Source organism: Centruroides sculpturatus, unplaced genomic scaffold, assembly GCF_000671375.1.
Source record: "Centruroides sculpturatus isolate CEXI.00-Female unplaced genomic scaffold, Cexi_2.0 scaffold80, whole genome shotgun sequence".
Lineage (NCBI taxonomy): Eukaryota > Metazoa > Arthropoda > Arachnida > Scorpiones > Buthidae > Centruroides > Centruroides sculpturatus.
The window spans coordinates 663,361-671,311 of NW_019384552.1; the positions used below are offsets into that span (position 1 = coordinate 663,361).

At 31.6% G+C, this 7,951-nt stretch overlaps 1 protein-coding gene and 1 long non-coding RNA gene across 4 annotated transcripts in view; both read right to left on the reverse strand.

The window, feature by feature from the left end:
• LOC111623701 (serine/arginine-rich splicing factor 6-like) overlaps window positions 1-7,951 on the reverse strand; it is a 76,729-nt gene that overhangs the window by 59,542 nt on the left and 9,236 nt on the right. The window lies entirely within an intron of this gene.
• Window positions 2,850-7,951, reverse strand: part of LOC111623702 — a 7,030-nt gene continuing 1,928 nt past the window's right edge. Inside the window, exon 2 of the long non-coding RNA XR_002756466.1 lies at window positions 2,850-6,857. This is a non-coding gene — a long non-coding RNA (uncharacterized LOC111623702). The remainder of the gene's footprint in view (window positions 6,858-7,951) is intronic.

Here is a 7,951-nt window from a genome sequence, read left to right on the forward strand (position 1 = left end):
GGCAAATTTCAAATGTCCGCTAGTGATGTGGCGCTACAATATTTGGCTATGTCTTGGCTACTTTAATATTATTTTTACGTGTTTTAGCTGGCAACACTCATTCGACCATGAAAGGGAGCCAGTATTTAAACGAGGCTTAATTTTCTAATTTTTAACAATACAATAGCGACGATTATTATTTTAAAAAATTTTTGTTAGGCTTAACATCAATGAAAATTCAACGCAAAGTAGGTTAATAGCGATATACTAATATACTAATTACATGGGATATAATAATATACTACACTAATAATGGATTTTTTCATACTTTTCGGTTATCCGACCAACCCGTCCCCAATTGAGTCGGATAATCGAGGCTCTACTGTATTGAAGTTAAAAATTCCAGTAATTTAAATTACTATATTATGAGCAAACAAGTAAAATGGCAAAACCGTATTTGAGATTATTTGAGACAAGACTATGTCTCGGAGATGGAATCACTTTGATGCTCAAGGCGGATCTCAGTCTTGTTCTCATATCTTCTTTGAAATCACTGCTTTTGGGCACAATCGTTCAAACTTCGTCGGCCATGACCATGAGATCATCCATGATGCATCTTCGATGAAATTAACCTATCTAATTTCAAAATTTCTCTCCGTTGGGTGTTGGCCTGGGTTGAATTTTTGTCGATGCATAACAAAAAGTTCCAATTTTTGAAAAAATAATTGTGGCTATTGTATCGTCCGAAATCATTTTTTTTTTATTTTGCACAAACAATATACAGTTTAACCCGATTATAATGTCATCAAATGTAACAACAACCCTAATATAACATCAGATTTTTATCAGTCCTACGATTTTACTATACTAGATAATGTTAAAAAACCCACTTGTAACTACATAAAACTGTTTTAACGTCATATTTGAAGCACTCCCAAATTTACAAAATTAGATTACAAATTTTATTTAACATAGAAGAAACTACGTGTTCAGTCCTAAGGTCAGAGGTCACTTCTTAGAATGACTGTGGGTGGTACTTTCCCCTAACTGACTTCAGTGGGGTGAGGTGGCTGTTTTGCCTGTTTGTAGAAGAGGGTCACCATTTTGGATTTTATTTTGACTCGATTCTCGGTCCCCTGACTACCTACGAGTCTGGATTTTTTTATGCACAAATTATTTGGGCACCTAATACTCTGTGCCAAATATCAACTCTTGGCGTGTACTTCTTCATACCTCTATGCTGGTAAGAAAATCAGGCAGTACGATTTTATAAGCAAGACATAGTCTTGTCAATAACAACTAAAACAATTTAACATTTAGGCAATGGATAAAACTGATAACAATCAAGCATTATTAGCTGTTTATTCTAATCATAAAATCATCATGTGAGGTCATATTGCAAGAAGCTTAAAAATGTCTATTTACTTAAAGATATTGTTTCAGTTGCTCATATTATGTGAAATTTTATATGCAGAGATCAGATTTGTTAGCAATTGCTACTTTTTCCTGCTCAGATATAGCACTTTCCTGATAATACATTTTTATGAGACATGACTAACAGTCCTTCTGAATATATCCTATGTGCTACTTAAATTATTGCTACTTTTGACTCTACACATTTTGGTGAAGTTTTCTAGTTTTCTTGTAAAATTTGTATTCCAAATATACTCCTGCAACAAAGCATTAATACAGTTTATCATTTTATGTCACTAATCTTGTTAATGCAATTGTCAAATCTAGACAACTTCCAACATATAGAGAATTTAAAGCATGAAAACGAAAAAACTTTTCAGCTTTTTTTTTCTTTTTTGAAACAAGTAAATGGATTTTAAATGCTAGAAAAATTTTAAATTGGTACTTTTCTGTTTTGACAGACCATTATATCTCATCATGAAATTATTAATGCATTAATATTACTATTTATTAATAAAACTAAAATGTCCAAAACTTTAATGTCAGAATGCTTTCAACAGTGACCTGAACTTTATAAATGACTCTACAAATCTTATGGGGAAGGGGTCCAGGTGGATTTGACTGATATCTTTAATGTTTTGTAGCTCTAGTAGTCTTATCAAAAGCCTCCATAGGCAGTGTCAAAGTATGAGCATTTTTTAAATTATCAAGCATCCAAGATGCAAAAACAGTGTAATTTGCATTTTGTTGTAAAGCCCTAAACCTACATGCAACCCTTGCTTGAGTCCTTTCCAAAAATCCGCTGGGGACCTTAGTGCATTCAGTGTTGCTGATGTATTCATGGAAGCTGTTTCTATACGTATCCCTTTTCATAAGAACAATGCTCCTGGATTTATCCGCCCTTACAGCGACCACATCATTACGACTCATCCATCGTCTAGAATTATGTATGGCACTCGAATATGATCGTTCATCCTGTGCCTTGGCCCTGTGGTTACAGATATCGAAGAAAACCTTTCAGGAGCATTGTTCTTATGAAAAGGGATACATATAGAAACGGCTTGCATGAATACATCAGCAACACTGAATGCACTAAGGCCCCCAGCGGATTTTTGGAAAGGACTCAAGCAAGGGTTGCACGTATGACCAACTCCTCATTGGCTAGAGTACTAAAGATAACTAAGCCCTAAACCTTTTTGTTTCAAAGTATAAAACGATGTTTTCAAATGTTATTGATGTTAACCAGATTTCCTTGCAGGGGAATGCAAGGAAATCTGGTTAACATCAATAACATGCAAGTATGATTCTCATGCTGTTTGTGTTTGTACCACACTAGGAAGTACTTGTGGTACCTACTAGTGTATAAGCACGTTTTGGCAGATTCACTCCACTGAGACTTGATAACAGTTGAAAAACAACTCCATTGAGATATTTTGAGGTGATACACTAATTATTGAATAAATAAGTACTCGTTTTCTCTGAGTTTCATTCATATTGGTAAATGCCTATATTTTCTTTTTTTTTATTGATCTAGTTAATATAAAATTACATTACACTGTTTAATATCTCATATATATAAGATAGAATAAAGGAGAAATTGATAATTCTTTCTTATAAACATTAATCATTTTAACTTCCATAATTCTCAAATACCTTCACATGGTTTTCAGAAATAACTTGCATTGCTATGTTTGTGATAAAGTATTTCTTTCATGGCAAAAGACTTGGATAAATGAAGTTGAAAATGCTGTAAAATGTAACATTGCTGTTTTCTGTGAGGGATTTTTTAGACCATCTTGTCATAAGAAAGTGACAAGAATATGTATAAATTGCAATCAATCCATTGCCTAACATCAATAATGTTTGAAAATATATGATTTTTTTTTATTTTGAAACAAAAAATAATTAGGGCATTACAAATTATGTTGATTTTGTATCTTGGGTACACATTAACTCAAAAACTTTCCATTTGGCATCCTTTTCCATTAGGTGTAAGGCTGTTTTTTTTTATTTTTGCTTCCTAAATTGTTAGGTGCACTCAATCACATAAAAGAGCATGGACATTGTCACTTTGACCTAATGTTTCTTAGAAACAGTGTTGCAGACCTCCTTTTTTATTATATTTTTGGATTCCTCACTACAATTAATGGAAAATGCAAGGTTTTATCAAAACTGGCCCATCAGATTTTGAGAATGAATGCAATTCTGTAACCCATATAGAAGAGGATTCAGTAATGCTTCACTTCAATTATAACAAAAATAAATGGATATTAATACTGTATTTATATAGTCTTATTATATTTGGTGTCCAAAATTAAAGCAACAAACACAAGTCTTATGTAAAATCAACACCAGAAAATATGACTAGCTAAAACTTACATGTGTAAATCAGCAAGGTGTCATCTTATTATGCATGTCATGCAAATGAGGCATGATAGCATTGTACCCATGCAACAAAATGTAATGCACTATGTATACAACAAAATTGTTTCTGACATCTACTAGGACTTAACAGTGAGAAAGTGTTCTTAATACATTAGTAAAAGAAGGAATTTGAAAGATTCATTGTAATAGAGGGCCATTAATTTCTGCATTTTTGCCATATACATTTGTGTGTGTAGCTTTAATTTTGAATACAAATGTATAATACTACTTATAATAAAAATGCAACAAACAATAAATTAAAACAGTACAAAAAATTACACAGGTTTACTTAAGTGTTCATTCTCTTGTAGTTTTTCATAATGTATGTTAACAATCAGAATGGGTTTTCCTCATATTTTATATATTTTTTAAATTGAAATTTCCGACCACTTTGAATAGTTTTTTAATTTAAACATTTATTTTTATTGCGTTAATAGTAAAGATTTACTTTTGAATTTGCAGCTTTTTAAATTATATTTTAATTCATCAGAATTAGGATATCCTAAATATGTAACATTAAATAACTTAAAACGATTCCAGGATTACAATAAATACTCATAAAATACATTCATTTCTATTTTTTTCACATGAAATATAATCTCTAATTGTCAAGACTTGGGAGTTTGAATTTGGTTTGACTGCTCAATTGTTTGATATAATTTGTTAGGCCTAATTTTATCAATCCTTAGAATAGTTAAAAAAAAAAACCAAACCAATATTTTATTGAACCTGATTTTATCACCCTAAAGCCATTTTTTATAAAGCAGTGAGCAGGTAACATGTGCATTTGGACCCCAGCACTGTAGTCCTTTCATCTGTCTTGGATGCTAATTTGTCCAATGGTCAAAGGTTCAAATAAAAATGGAAGAAGCAAGAAGATTGACAGAGTACACAAGATCTTGATCAATCAAGGACAAATTGAATCAGAGTTTCATGTTCATCTCAGTCATTCCAATAAGGAAGCTTCTCTGAGAGAAGTGAGATCTTGAGAGTCTTAGAGATAAATTGAGTCAGGCATTCATCTCAATATGCCAATTAAAAAAGCAATTAATATATATAATGTAAGGTAAAAATACTTCATTTGAGATTGTAGTTTCTCATATATCTGACTGGAATAAATGATAGATTGCAACTTAAGCAACCTCAATGTTGTACAATAGATATTCTGTTTAAGCACAAGGAACATTAATTAAGTGGGAATTTGAAAAATTTACTGTAAACATAGGATCGCATGCTTATATGAAACAAATAATAAAAATAAAATAATGACAATAAAAAATAAAAAGATTCATACGTTATATTGAGTAATGTATACAGTCTTCCAGCAAGGTGATTGTGGTTCATATCTTGGAAAAATAATATTCAGGTTCTGTACATCTCACAAGGAGACAACATGGCATTAGAGTAACCAATTTTGATCAAATTCAATGAGGATATAGTGCATCACTGACATGTGCCAAGCAGTAGGGAGCACTACTCAAAATTAAACAAGAAAACTGAAGTTGAAAATTGCATAATCACTTAAAACCTGTAGCATTTCTATCATTTGTAGAATGGCTGATGGTTCCACGGGGTACACTGATTTTGTAATCAGGAGATTGATACTGAAGAGATTTGAAACACAGAGTTATTTTTTCCCCTGAAAACTATCATTTTTACTTTATTCTTGGTATTTTAAATTTATCATATTTATTTTAAAATTATTTTTGAATATTCATATATGTAAAGGATTTGTACATAACATTTATTTATTTATAATTTACTTTTGAAAATGGTAATATTTACAATTCATAATATATGAAAGCAGTCTTTAAACATAATTCTGCAATATCTTCATACAATGATTCTTCTACAGAACACATTTCTATGATCAATGTTATTATGAGATGTCAAAGCTATCTTCTTTGTTTTTTTTTTTTTTTTTTTAGAAAACGTAGATAATTATGTACATTTGTAGTTTTCTATAAATAGATCAGATTTCTCCCTGGCAATATAATAAATTTAAAAATACCAAGAATAAAGTAAAAATTATTGCTTTCAGTAGAAAAAACCCACCAATACTGATGAGGAACACAGACCACCTGATTACTTGCATGCCTCAGAGCCACCAGCCATTCTACAAGTGATAGAAATGCAGATTTTAAGTAATTATGCAATTTTTAACCTATCTTTTTTCTTTGAAGTGTCTTACTACTTGGCACATGACAGTTGTTGGTAATGCACTATATATTCAGAGTTCAATCAAAATCTGTGACTTTCATCATCATGTTGTCCCCTAATCAGGTTATCAATGAATCCAAATCAGTCCTTTCCTTCTTAACGTTGATTACATGATCGTTTTTCATGTTTATAACTACAGTATATCCTCTGCTACTCTTAGAAATAGCAATTTCAACTCCGATATTATTGTTTGTGCTTAGAAAGTTATAAAGTCATCATTACAGCAGCTACCTTTTTACAGTAAAAATAATATACGTTAATCTATCTATTCTAAAAATGACAGAGCTAGCACTCATCTAATGCAAAAACTTTAATTTTTGATAGTTTAAAAGAAATACTATATAATTTTACTGTTGAAAAAATTTTTGGAGACTGGTAATACAACATATATACTAGTGATGTGCCGGATCGTTAAAAATGTATATCCGCGGATACGGATCATTAGTGTCTAGATCCGCGGATACGGATACGGATCTCAACTTTTGTACTCAGTCGACACCAGTGCGTGTGACCTTGGACCAATAGTTGACGCTTTGCGTTTATAACGCAACGTGTTTTGACTTGCACTGCGCGTGTTTTTGTTTATGGTGTAAAAGTGTGCTAAATTAGAATTCACCACAAAGGCAAACAGGATAAAGTAACAAAAGTTGAATATAATTTTCCAATTAAGCTATTTCACGTCTTTATACAGATTCTATTTCGGGGGATTCCAACTTCACAGTACAAACAGTAGCATGCGAAATTACAGCGATAATAATAGTTCGCTGTATCCAAAGCACGTGTACAATACAGATCCCGATAGCGACAATATAACCCGGAACCTTAAAACTAACCTTAAACACCAACTTAACACTAATAACAGAAAAAGGGATAGAATTAAGAAGACAGAAAAAATGGTAGATAAGATAGAAATAGGGATATCTGGGGTTTTGTCCCTTTTTTCGGCTTGTTTCGGGTTGTTGGGTGGGATAACACACGTCCTTCTCCTATAACTGGCCAGTTCTCTTCTTCAATAATTAGGATTTTTCCTTCCACAGTCGTCAATATGACCTTAAAACAGGATCTTTTTTCTGAACTTATTTCTGAACTATCCGGTCATTGAAAATATGAGTCCTTCGTATTTTCACCTCGTCCATACATTCTGCCGTCCAGTTTACGAATGACCTGTTATGTCACTTCTCTTTTTTCTCTGGCTCCTGTTTACACCTTTGCTCCTCAAATTTCTAGGAACTGCTCATCCCACCCAAGGGACAGGGAATAGATAAGAAAGTTCTAGAAGAAAATAGAATAGAACAAAGGGTAGAAAGAAGAAACGAAACTTAAAAGTAATATTTACAAAAATATAGCGTACCACCACAATAGTTTAGTGCAGTGTTTCCCAACCTTTTTTGTGCTATGCCCCACCTAAGCCTTTCTANCTTGTATTAATATATCTGTACAAGACAGTCAATTGTTAGAAACTTAGTAATTGATTAAATTTAAATTTACAAAAACTAAAAATTTATTACTTAAAATTAAATTAGTTCAAGTTCAATTTCAAATTTTTCAGTGAAAATATACCGAAGCTTACCTCTGAATTGTATGACATCCAATATGTCAGCATTACATTTAATGGAATGGGACCTTGTCTTAATGAAGTTTTTACACTAATCAAACATTGATGTGTCTACTTTCAAAATGAAATGATGATGAAAAATAGATGTAATAAGAGACAATAAGAAAGAGAAAATCCAGTCTAAACAGAGATGCTGGAATAACTTCATGTGTTTCGTTTTCTTGCTGATCAAATATTTCCTAATTATGAATTACAGTTACTTTATAAATCCTTATAATTTTTGAAATTCTATTGATTAAACCTTTGGAAGCTGATACTTTCATCACTAACATAATATATAAATATAATAAATATAAATAT